General features: G+C 41.7%; 1 protein-coding gene across 3 annotated transcripts in view; it reads right to left on the bottom strand.

The window, feature by feature from the left end:
• RANBP9 (RAN binding protein 9) overlaps window positions 1–13,892 on the bottom strand; it is a 75,407-nt gene that overhangs the window by 59,869 nt on the left and 1,646 nt on the right. The gene's annotated exons all lie outside the window — the stretch shown is intronic.

Here is a 13,892-nt window from a genome sequence, read left to right as displayed (position 1 = left end):
TTAGGCAAAATGGCAGAACTGTCTTTGCAGCCACTGGGGCCTGCTCCACCACTACTGCTTGCTCGGTGCTGACCCCCAGAGAGAACAGAAACGGACCTAGGACCCAGGTGGCAGGTCTCACCCAAAAGCATTCTAGCTGCCCCTGAGCAGGAAATGGGACCCTTGGAACCTTTGATCCCGAGGTCCATCAGTTCTCCTCTGGAGACAAGCAGAGCCTGAACTAGCCCACAGGATGTGGGACCCAGGCCACCTACCTACTTGACACTGAAAAACACCCTGGTGGTGGTAGTGACAGGGATCAAAGCAGGACCTAAATACACCTCTCCTTTCCTTTCTATTAACACGGAAACAATTTTTTCTTATGTCTGTATGCTTGGATGATGTGTATGTATAAGAAGGCAAGTATGTATATGCCACAACACACATGTGGAGGTCAGAGGACAGCACCCGGGAGTCAGTTAGTTCTCCCTTCACTGTGGGTTCTAAGGACTGAACTCAGATTATCCGACTTGCAATGAGCCATTCCCCCAATCCCCATGGAAAGTAAGATTCAGCCCTATGACCACAGAGAGCCAATAAAGTAAGCTAGTAAGACAAAAACGGAAGAAGTAAAACGCAGCCTTCCCTTTCTACAGCCCAACAATTTTAACATATGTAGATAACAGATTTTCGGTAAGCCGAAACAACAAGAAAACTATAACTGTACAAATATGCAAAAACGGTCATGTGTATATATGTATGTATGTATGTATGTATGTATGTTTATGGGGTGCATTTGGCAGGATGTGTGCATGTGTGTGGAGGCCAGAGATCACTTCAAGTACTGTTCCGAATTACCATCAAATCTTGCTGAGAAGGAGAATCTCACTAGCCTGGAATTCAACAAAGTAGGATACACTGGTTGGCCAGGGATATAACACAATCTGTTTCCTCAGGACTGGGATTACAAGTGCATGCCATCATCCATGCAGTTGGGTTTTTCTTAAATGTGTGTCCTGAGGACCAAACTCACGCCCTCGCGCTTGTGTAGTATGCACTTTTCCAGCTGAGCTATCTATCTCCCCAACCCCAATAAGTACAATAACTACTTAATAAGCAAACATTTATTGAATTGCGGTAACAGTGAAATCGATTTTCAGAAAACTATATTCAAATAACTGGGTTACCTGATCATGCAAAACTCATGCAAACTAAATGCACATTTTAAAATTAGACAGGCACAGTTGGGCCTCCTCCCTATGAGCTGTTGGCCCCTAAAGCAATACAAACTATTTGCCACTGCTTTTGGTTGCCCACCAGAACTAGTAAGACCCTATTGCCAAAGACAAGCTTTAATTACAGTACATAGAGAAACCACGGTGGAGCTAAGCTGGACACCTCCTCCCTGGTTAGGTATCATTCATAGTGCCAAAAGGTGCTATGCAGGCTCCTGGGGGGAAGACAGTTATCAACAACCTTCCTCAATTGTGGATACTCTGTGTTGCTATACTACTGACCCGCCAGGCAAATGCGCCTACTGGTGAAATAAATAGTAGCAGCATGATCAACCACTCTTTGGTTGTGATTGTCTACTCACATCTGATTCTATAAACATGGCCAAGACCCAATGGCTAGGGAGGTCATAGGCTTGAATGGGAAGCTGCTCTTATAGTTTTGCTAAATGGACCTGATGTGCCTATAAACTGCTTTTTAAGTGTTTGTGTTTATGCCCATAGACTAGTGCTGCTGCCGGCTTTGGTCAAAGAAGCATTTTTCTACAGTGGGTGGCAACTGCTGGTCAGGTATTGAGAATAAGTGACCACCCAATGCTCAATCCTAAATGGAAATCTGTAATGGAAACCTATAATAGAATTCTCCAAGGCTCATCAGGGAACATCACAGAAGAGATGTACAGAGAATGATAAGAGCTAGAGGAAGGAGTGGAATATTATGGATGCTGTCTTCCAAGTATGGCATAGCCAATGCAGTCTTGAACTCTCAGCAGATAGGATTATCTGCACAAGCTTGGGTCTGCCAACATTTGTTTCATGTGAAGGATCTACAGGTAGCTAATGGTTATTAGGTGAGAAAGACATTTTCTTCGGTGGTATAGGCACTGGTAAGATGTTCTTGCTCCTGTACCACCCAAACTGTGTAAACAACCATAATGGAACTCATGGAGTTAAACACACGAGGGTGGTGGTAAAAGGGAGAAATTAGTTGGAAAAGAAAGGTAGTTAGTGGGAGTAGGACAAAAGAAAAGAAAACCCTGGCTAAACATTATAATTGAAATTCTAAATAAATTATTACTGGGTTTTTATAATACACAGTAAATTTTGGCAGTGACAGAAACTTACTTTAATTTACCAAAAATTTTGTTCTAACAGGTAATAAAATTTCTGGTAGTAACCACTACTTCTAAGAGTAATCTCAAGATATAATTAATAAGTAATAGCTAACATATCTAGTACTATAGGAAAATCACTGTTTTAAGTGAATTTTATTTAGTAACTCATTTAATATTCAAAACAAGCCAATATAGAAAGTACTATGTAACCTCATTTCACAACTGAGGAAACAAAGTAAGATAAACCACATTCATTTTAGAACCCTGCTGACTGAGAATTCCAAGCCAGGATTTGTGCTACAATTTAAATTCAAGAAGCCTGATCCAGCAAGAGCTCTGACCTCACATGAAAGATTTAGGGACACTGGGAATTCTGGGAATTCTGCCACATCTATCCCTATCTACTCTTTCTACTTGAAGGCAGAAGAAAAAGAGAAGGAATACTGGAAGGTGCACAGCTTCTCAAAGTGCTGGGTACTTTTGTATGGAATTTTCTCTTCAACATTTGTAAACATAGGCATTATCTAGCATCGTTTTTTTAAATGAAACTTTTACAGAGATATTATTATTTGATCCAAATTGGCAGACTCATGTTAAATTCATGCAAGCAAAAATCCCATACAACATGTTTTCATTGTGCAAAACATCTATAAGTTCTTCACAATCTTAAGATCCTTTGTTTATTAAGCTTTTCCAAGACATTATAGAAAAATTCTGTAAATATGAACTTTTAAATAAGTTGGTTCATTATTAAGTTTAAAAATTATAGGGGGCTGGGAATGTAGCTCAGTGATAGAGCATATGCCTAACACACGCAATGCTCTAGGCCAGTGGTTCCCAACCTTTATAATGCTGTGACCCTTTAACACAGTTCCTCATGTTGTGCCCCATGGGGCTTTCTACTCCAAATTAAAGCACTCCTTCCCAGACCCACACTCTAGATTCTGGCACCTACTTGCAACTATTCCACTTCAGAAATACTAAATTCTAATCTGGTCTGTTCTGCTACAACAAAATATATTCCTTAAATACAAATTAGTTCACTTGAATTTAAATATGGGAATGGTGCTAGCATAATACAATGCCACTTGGTAACACAGCTTTTCTCAATACACTGGTGAATTTTAAACGCTTAGCAATATGCAAAGGCCCTAGGTAGAAAGAGTTGGGATGTTTACAGAATGCACAGCATTTCAGGAACTACTAAGCACGCCACTAGCCAGTTTGGTCGTGGCTCATGCCTTTAATCCCAGCACTCAGGAGGCAGAGGCAGGTGGATCTCTATGAGTTCGAGGCCAGACTGGCCTACAAAGTGAGTCCAGGACAGCCAGGACTACACAGAGAAACCCTATCTCAAAACAAAACAAACAAACAAACAAACAAAAAAAGCCACTATGTTAAGCCATCTGGGGAACAAGGCATGGGCCACAGGTTAGAGGTTTCCCCTCAGAGTAGAAACTGACCCATCTCAGCCGGGCGCAGTGGTGCACACCTTTAACCCCAGCACTCAGGAGGCAGAGACAGGTGGATCACTGTGAGTTCAAGGTCAGCCTGGTCTACAAATCAAGTCTAGGACAGCCAAGGCTACACAGAGAAACCCTGTCTTGAAAAACAAACAAAAAAAGAAAGGAAGGAAGGAAGGAAGGAAGGAAGGAAGGAAGGAAGGAAGAAACGGACCCGTCTCACTTCCAACACATATGTACAGCAGCATGAGAACTCGCATTAGCAAATGAGCCCACAATTCCACAGTATATGACTTTATCAACTAGAGTTTAATGTGTAGTTTGTCTTGCCTTCACTTAAACTTCCTTAATCTGAAGTTACTGAGGTGAACACTTTCCTCTCTTCCCTGAAGTTATTTCAAACATGTTATCCAAGTAAGATTATTTTATCAAGTTGGGTAGGGTGGCTTACATCTGCAGTCTTAGCACTTGGGAGGTAGAGGGAGAATCAGGATTTCAGCTATACACAGTGACTCAAAGCCAGCCTGGGTTACATGGGACCCTGTCACAGTGGTTGTCAACCTTTCTAATGCTGTGACCCTTAAACACAGTTCCTCATATTGTGGTGACCCCCACCATAAATTTATTTCATTTCTACTTCATAACTGTATTTTGGCTACAGTTATAAATCATAATGTAAATATCTGATATAATGATATACAGGATATCTGATATGTGACCCCCCCCAATAGGTTGAGAGCAGGTACCTTATCAGAAAGAACAGAGGAGAGAGCTGAGTGTAGAGGAAGAAAGAAAATGAGAGAGGGTAGAAAGGACCTAGATTATTTTGTCAAGCTGGGCCTGGTGGTGTTGGCCTGTCACCCAGTTACTCCGGGTACTGAAGGAGATGGCTTGCAAAATCAGCAGCTACTTGAGCAACTTATATAGATCCTGTCTCCGAACAAAAATTAAAACAGGCTAGGGAGGCTGGAATGATGGCTCAGAGGGTAAGAGCTCTGGCTGCTCTTCCAAAGGTCCTGAGTTCAATTCCCAGCAACCACATGGTGGCTCACACCACCTATAATGAGATCTGGTGCCCTCTTCTGGCACACAGATGTACATGTAGGCAAAAAAAATAAATATTAAAAAAAAAAAGGCAAGGGCTATAGAACAGCAGTAAGCCATTTATTAAGAATGCACTGACACTCTTTTTAAAATATAAATCACATTCTGCATTCTACCCTGGAGTTTTACCTGTTTCCTAAGTGATTTTTTTAATGTGTTCATGGTTCTTGGTATTATAAAGTTCTATGGTTTGCCTATGCACAGTACCATGTATCCACAACTACAGTAACATACAAGATATTTTCACCATCCTAAAAATACCCTCCATGCTTAATCTATTGATCCCGTCCTCTAGACAACCACTTTTTCACCGTCTCTACAGTTTTCTGTAGTTTTCTACAGTTTCCTTTCTACTTAGTCCACTTAGGAATAGGCAATTCAAATTCATACAATTCTGCATGACCTGATGGCTCATTTCATTAGTCACTGATAATATCCCATGGTCTTCCCCCACCCCCCAAAAAACCCAGGGTTTCTATGTACAACCTTGGCTGTCCTCAAACTCACAGCAATCCACCTGCCTCTTCCTCCTCAAGTGCTGGGGTTACAGGCATGCAATTGTGCAGGAGGTTTAGCTCTGTGTAGATTTGCCCAGCATGCTCAATTTGGAGGGAGGGAATTAGTTCACATGCAAATCGCTGTGGAGGCTTAAGTATTCAGATGAATTAGGTAAATATTTGGGAATACAGCAGCTGGGAAGAAAGGTAAAAATATAGTTCGCTTTGGTCAGAAACTGCCAAACCATTTCCAGCTATATTATTATTATTTTGCATCCCCACTAACAATAACTTGAGTTTTTGTTGTTAGGTATCCTCACCAACAACAGGCACACTGTCAGGCTATTGTATTTCCTGTTTTGAGGTTTTTGTTTGTTTTGGTTTTAAAGAGGCTCTTCATTTCAATTAAATAGGTGTCAAGCACTTACACCTTGAAGTAGTAATCTAAGGCTGCAGAGTCAGACATGGATAGAGTAACTGTATTCAGAACATGGCTGCTCTGGCAAGAAGTCACATCCAAAGACCTTCCAGATCTGTGTGATCAGGCTAGAATACAAACATGTCTTTAATCCAGGAGACAGAGGCAAGCCGATTTGAATTCAAGGCCAGCTTGGTATAGAACAAGTCTCAGGTAAAGAAAAGCTTAGGTCCAGATGTGGCGGTACATTCCCAAACAATGAAGGTGAAGTTAGTTTGTAGAAGGAAGCACCCATGTTTGAAAGTGATGTGAATTGAGTTGCAGAAAAAGTGACAGAAGAGCTGACAGAATAGGCTATGTGGAGGAGGGGGGAGAGCTACTTCAGGGGCAACGCAGAAACAGGAGGCAGTTTTACTGGGACTGTATCAGACGGTTGCAGAGAGAAAACAAACTAGACTCAGGTAAAGACTAAATGAGCCAGAATATGAGAAGGAGCCAGGAGATTAGAGCAGATTGCTGGAGTTAGTTTGAGGCCAAACAGAGCAATTCAGGGGCTGAGAGAAAAGCCAGACTGTTTATATTAGCTGGGAGAAGAGTTTGAGCCAGAACAGCTGAGTTGAATCACCCATCCCAGAGCTCAGTAAGAACAGGAAAGTCTCAAAGGCTGAAAACATTCTAGGTTTAGATTAGATTGTATGGAGGCTGGAAGCTTCCAGGACTAGACCTAGGTTAACAGGAGGAGACAGTAAGCCTCCAAGATAACAATTACCACAGGCGAATAAAGTTCCTTTTACACACAAGTCATACTGGCACAAATACCAGTGCGGACTCAAGTAGGCACGCAGATCTTTAGGACTGTGATAGTTGGGGTGTTCTGCTGCGTTGTCACAAAGTTCCATGCTCTTGTGTAACTACCCCAGCGCCACACTCCTAGGGTGCTATTATTTTTAACACACAGTTGTGTGGAAAACAGGGTTTTCTTAGCAATGCATTTGTGGCATTGAAGCAGAAAAAAATGCCTGTTATCTTCTTACACAACACACTTTCTGAAGACTTCACTTCTAATTCTCTTATTCTTTCCTTGGGATTTTTCTCTTCTCCCAGGACAAGCTTAAATGAGAATCATTTATTTAATTTATGTGCATTGGTATGAATGTGTCAGATCCCTTGGAACTAGAGTCACAGACAGTTGTGAGCTGCCATGTGGCTGCTGGGAATTGAACCTGGGTCTTCTGGAGGAGCAGACAGTGCTCTTAACCACTGAGCCATCTCTCCGGCCCATGTGAGAATCTCTTTCAAAGCCTCAAATGCCCTTGATTTCCTTCATAAGCCTTTCCTTCCACCACCCCTACTAGCGAAGCCATGGCCATGGCCTTTCATCAGTATCACAGTCCACCTTCCCTGCTACGACCCTAGCGGTCAGCCTCTGCTGAAGAGTCAATGTGGCAAATGAGCGCTGCTGTGAACGCATCATCTGGCCTTTCCCAGTGCTGCCCTACACTATGTTCAGAAACCTTCAGTCAACCTGTTTCAGTTATTCTAAAAGGCTCGCCCACGTCTTCTTCGTTCACATTAAGCTTTCAAGCTCAGTGGGCCTATTTTTGTGAAGAACATGGGAAGCCATTAGGTGTAGTCAGTCGGCTCTCCACTCTGCTATTCCAAAGTGCTCCGTGTCCAGTCTGTCTTCAGAAGGTTCTCTCCCCTCCAGGACCAAGCACCTGTGCTCTGCAAACACTCCTACTGGCCTTTACCCCAATCAGCCCTCAAGCTAAGTATCTTCAGTATTTTCTCTTTAATTTCACCTCAACCTTTAAGAACACAATGTCCCCAAATTTTTCTCTGCCCCTCGGTGCTATAAACCATTTGCACTGTCAGTCCTGTATTAAGGTTGGTAGCAACTAACAACTTACCACTCCTTGAACTAAAATCAGTCTCATTCCAATTTTAACATTACTTCAGTTTTACCCACAAACTAAATGAAGATTGACATAGAAGTGACACAACTGTTGTCACTGTACTTTCAGATTTTAAGAGAAACCGTGATTACATGGGGTTTTCATCTACCCTGATGACATCAGAATCTAGCCCTCACCTAAAATGGAAGCAAGCACCAGCCATTAAAAAGAGAGATGTTTTCCCTTAGCCTTCGAAAAGACAAGCTTTCTACACCTTCCTCAGGCGTGCTCGCTGTGCCATTTCCGTTCTACTTGAACCCTCCACGTATTCTTTCAATCTCCGACACCTGGGCTTTGTTCCCACCATGAAATACAAACTGTTCTAGGGTTACAATGTTTTATTCCAAACGCAGTCATCAATTTCCCAGGCCTACTCTACTACCTGCACTACACTACCCACTGCAGAACGGCCTCTCCTCGGTTAGCCTCTTCCGTCTTTCTCATTTCTCCTGCTCAGCTCTGCTCTGGTACCTCACAACAGTTTCTTCTTGGGCCCCCATCTGCCTTTTAATGATGCAGTAAGTGTTCTGCCTCTGCCACAGCTTTTCCTCCCTCCAATCACACACACTCTCAGTTCAACTCTCTCCTCAAGCTGAGTTCTGAAACAGTGATAACAGAGATCCCTCTTCCCAGGCTTCAGGTGACTTACAAACTCTTCCCAGGAGGAAGTGCCTCACATTGTCCCTAGTGAAGAAAGCAGGCCTCAGACTATGCCCAGTGCCACAATACTTTGCATTTCATTACTACCCCCAATCCAAACTACCCACACACAGGTGTTTTGGTTTTGCTTGTAAACTGTCCCTCCCAGGCTCACATTTGAAACTGGTCCCTCACTGTGAGACCTACCTGGGAAGGCTGTGGAAGGAACCTTTAAGAGGTGGCATCTGCTGAGCCTGTACAAATGAGTGGCTGAGAGTGGGTCAGAGGGCACAGCCTAACTGTTCTCCATTTCCTGATCCACAGTCACAAAGGCAACAGCCTCCCACTCCTGCCACCATGAACCCCACCACACCTTCCCCACTCTGGAGGGCTGTGTACCTTCTTAAAAGGGTGAACAGAAATAAACCAATCCTCCTCCATGTTGCTTCTGCCAGCTCTTTTGTCACAGTGATGAGAAAAGTAACTAATCCAACATGTTAGCACCCCATCTGAAAATTAGTAACTCACGTAGTAACAACCCATGAAAAGCTCAAGCCAATAAACTGAGAAGTAGCTCAGCAGACACCATACTTCCCCCAGGACTTGAAATTTAAAAAAAAAAAAAAAAAGATAAGCCAGTCATAGGGGAAAAGGCACAAAATCTGCAACCATAGCTGAGTCTCATCTGTAGAACAGGTATAGCCTTGTGAATGAATGACTGCTGAGATCCCTTAAAGACCCTTGATTCCAGCTGGGCGTGGTGGCGCACACCTTTAATCCCAGCACTCAGGAGGCAGAGGTAGGTAGATCGATGTGAGTTCGAGGCCAGCCTGGTCTACAAAGGAAGTCCAGGACAGCCAAGGCTACACAGAGAAACCCTGTCTCAAAAATGCAAAAACAAAAACAAAGCAAACAAACAAAATTCAAGGGCTGGAGAGATGGCTTGGAGGTTAAGAGCACTGGCTGTTCTTCCAGAGGTCCTGAGTTCAATTCTCAGCCACCACATGGTGGTTCATAACCACCTACAGTGAGATCTGGTTCCCTCTTCTGGCCTGCAGGTGTACATGCAGGCAGAGCACTGTATAAATAATAAAGAAATCTTTAAAAACAAACAAAATTCAGATATGTCTGCATTTCCCACCCCTTCCACTGTCCAAATTACAGTGTTTAAACCAAGATTTCTAAAGGAATTGGCCTTTTAAAAATTATTATTATTATTATTATTATTATTATTATTATTATTATTATTATTATTATTATTATTATACACTTAAATCTATCTTTCAATCAGTTGTGTAGACTGAAATGAAAATATGAGCCAGGCACTTCCTATTTGAAATTTCTTTAAGATTCTCCAGCTCCTACAGAATAAGCTCTAAACAATAAATATTCAATAAAGTTCCTTCATGCTTATGGATACAGAAATTTAGAGTAACTGTCTCCTTCATGCTTTTAATTTTCCTTCACCCAGCACTAGACCTTGCTCTCATCTTTTAAGCTTGATCACTAAGCTTAACTTTTCCAAGAAAAGTTCTTAGCCTGTGGGTCTCTATCCTTTGGGGTTCAAAGGAACCCTTTCACAGGGTTCGCCTAAGACCATTGGAAAACAAATATTTACAGTGCAATTCATAACAGTAGAAACAGCAGCATAAAAATAATCCTATGGTTGGCATCGCTGCAACATGAGGAATTGTACTAGAGGGTCACAGCACTAGGACAGTTGAGAACCACTGCAATCCTTTCCAGGGCCAGCCTGAGTTAGACATCTTCCACAGTATTCCTCCAATAGTTCCCTTACTACTCCATTTTATGTTCTTTGAGCTCTAGGAGGTCAAAGACAGTACTGTAATCATCTTTAAGGCCAGAAACCAGTACCAAGTAAACATGTAGAAAAATCATAAGTGAAAGAATGAATGAGTTGAGTAAACAGGGCATTCATACTTACTAGAATTTCCTGCCCTATATCAACTGCTCAATTATCATTATTGCTGTTTTCCCCAGTATAATTATTAAACCAATTTATCAAAATTACACAAAGAGATCCAAGGAGAAACTCAGTTCCCTTTTAATTTATTTCATTTTTTGTTCTGATACAAGATCTTAGCATGAAGGCCAGGCTGGCCTAGAACACACACACACACACACACACACACACACACAGTAAAGTGAGTTATCTTCCTCAATCACTTTTTAGTCTAATTTTAGGATCCCCACTGAGCCTGGAACTGGCTGTTCTCTGTCTCTCAAGTCCCCAAGACACACCTGTTCCCATTTTGACCAACCCATCCCCCACCACACACACCCCAGGAGTTTCAGGTACACACTGACACAACCTGCTTTCTTGTGAGTGGTGGTGATCTGAACTCTGGTCCTCATGCTTGTATGGCAAGCACTCGACCCACTAAGCCACCTTCTCAGCACCTCTATGATCCTCCACAGGCCTTTGTCCTTATAAGCAAACTTAAGATATCCGTTCAAATGTAAGGTCAGTGAGATGGCTAAGTGACTAGGAGTGCTGCTAATGACCTAAATTCAATCCCACAGAACCCACAAGATGGAAAGAGAACCTCCACATTCCCATAACACACAATCACACACAAGCCTGTATGCACATACATAAAAAAAGGTAATAAGGAAAAAAATACAAAAATGTCCAGCAATTATATTTAGTAAGGGTTTAAAAACTAGTAACTGCTGGGACTTGGGGCCATGGCTCTGCAATTCAAGAAAGCTTCATGCTCTCCCAGGACTAGAGTTTGGTTCTTGGCACCAGGTGTGGCACAACTGCTAGTAACTCCAGCTCCAGGGGATCCAATGCCCTCTTCTGGACACCAGGACACATGCACTCAGGCATATATACCCTGCCCCCACCATAAAAACACTATCTACTTACTTACATATTGTTAAAGATACTTCAATTAAAGGGTACAGTTCACCATTCATCACTTCCTTGGGCTCCCAAGTTTCAATCCTCTGGCATCTGTCCTAAGCATTTTAAGACAGGATATCAAAGTGTCCCAACTTTTCTGAAGCACTGCTGAATTTCAGTTACCTTTTCCCCTAGTGGGAAATAACTTGATGTCAACTGTCTTTCAGAAATGTGAAAGAAACTCACACAAATGGAAAGAGGTAGTAAGAATAAAGCTGAGATCACAAAATTTGGAAAGAGCAAAAATTAGTTTTCTTTCTAAATGTATTAAAATTGATTTATTTTATGTGCAGAAGTGTTTCACCTGCATTCATGTATGTGTTTCTAGTGCCCAAAAAGGTCAGAAGAGGGCATCAGACCCTTTGGAACTGTAGCTATGGATGGTTTAAGCCACCATGTGGGTGCTAGAAATTAAATCCAAGTCCTCGGCAAGCTCAACAAGTGCTCTTAAAAGCTGAGCCATCTCGCCGGGGCGTGGTGGTGCATGTCTTTAATCCCAGCACTCAGGAGGCAGAGCTCAAGGCCAGCCTGGTCTACAAAGTGAGGCCAGGACAGCCAAGGCTACACAGAGAAACCCTGTCTCAAAAACAAACCAAAACAACAACAACAAAAAGCTGAGCCATCTCTTCAGCCCCAAGAAATTTATAGTCAATCCTAGCTGACTTATCCAGCCATCAGAGGCCCCACTTACCACATTTACTTACGTCATTATCAGTTTGTGTCTCTGTAAAACATCCTAACAGTGATAATGGGGTAGCAGCTGTGGAGGGGATGGTGGTGAGGGGGGGCTTGGGAGGGTCGGGGGCTTGAGGGGTGGGTGCTCTGTAACTGAAACATTTAGGCTAACTGAACCTAATGTCATATTCATCAAATGTTCCTTTAATATTCATCAAAAATAAAAGTATAAGCAAATTTAAACCTGTCACTTAGTCAATACAATTTCTAAAATAAGAGGGTCATACACAAGTGTTTCCATAGCAGTTTGTTAAATAAAAAGCCTCAAAAACTTAACATAAGGTCAGCAAGGTGCATCAGCGGGAAGGACACCCACCCATAAGCCAGATGACTTGAAGTGGATCCCTAGGCCTCACAGCGAGAACTCACTCCCAAAAGCTGTCCTCTGAGCTCCACACCTGTACCATGTCACACACACAGGAACACACAGTGAAAAGAAAAAACTTCACATATACACCATAACTCTTCTACAGTTCAATCCATTTTATCTAGGTATTTGTCATTGTTAACATGGTACCTTCAGATCACTAAATGAACTGCTTCCATGACCAGCAATTTCAATTTAGGAAAACATTTTAAACATAGAATGTGCTCAGAGGAGAAACAAATCAAGATCATTTTTGGAAAACAAGTATGGTCAATCTTTAAAATTTTTGTAACACAGAAAAATGCAACTAGTCATCTTCACATTTAAAAAAAAAAATCAATGCACCACAAGGATACATTACATAAAACATCTGCTCTTATTTGTGACTTTTAAGTTCACTACCTGCAATACTTCCTTTTTGCTACTGAGTCAAAATTGCCCAGCACATTTGGTGTCCTCTCAAAAGGCACACAGGAACAACAGTAACAATAGAAACACACAGACTTCAAAACAACAAGACTAGATGAAGGTTTGGAAAAGAGACACTGTCTTTCTAACACGGGGAAAAGAAGAGACAAAGGAGATTTTTTTAAAAAAGGGGGCAGGAAAAAGAATAACAACAAATCTGCTCTTCCAGAACTAATGGTTTATGTTTATGAAACGCGATGTTTCCAGAAAGTGAATCTCAATGTTACACAACAGAAAGTAATAAAAAGGCCAACAGGAAAAAAATAATTGCGACAACAGTACCATAATATTCAAACCCCAACCACAAAGCATGCATCTGCCTCTGGCTCAGATGATTAATTTTACATAAAAGAAGTAAATACAACTAATCAAGGTATGTTACAATGCTAAGTAAGCCACAATCGCGAGTCTTGCGCTACCATGGAAATTTCCTTACCCACTATCCAGCTCAACTCCCACATCACTCAGAAGAAACTGAGGCCCCCCTCTCTTGTAACATACCTAGTACACCAGTGACTGCGGGGCTCAGGAAAGCTGGCGTTCTTTGTTCACTAATCTCCTCTATATATAGTCTCTGCCTTTATAAGCTTTTTATTTACCATAAACCACAATTTTACAATGATCAAGTTTTGACAAATCCAACAAACGCATCCTAGCAGCCAAAACTGAAGTAAACTCTTCAAAACACAGCACTCACTGTTCACACAAATCTAAAAGCAAAATTAAGTAATAATACACAAGGAAATCAACAAAATGTCCTAACTAAAAGGAAAAAAAACAAAACCTTCTGTATTTTGAAAAATTCAGCCACTTAGATCAAGGAACATAATGTTCGAAATAGTACTTCTTTGGGTCTACGGCAAGAATAAAAAGGCATGTCCAACAAGGCCCATCTTTGTGTAGATTCTTTACAGCCGAATCATTCAGCAGATTTCTGTTGCCATACGCGTTCCCTATTAAATAGTAACTGATTTTTCAAGATTCTTCTCAA

The sequence above is a fragment of the Acomys minous genome (assembly GCF_964271855.1).
Source record: "Acomys minous genome assembly, chromosome: 9".
NCBI lineage: Eukaryota > Metazoa > Chordata > Mammalia > Rodentia > Muridae > Acomys > Acomys minous.
The sequence above is the reverse complement of the archived record's forward strand: the minus strand, read 5'-3'. Positions and strand labels throughout refer to the sequence as shown.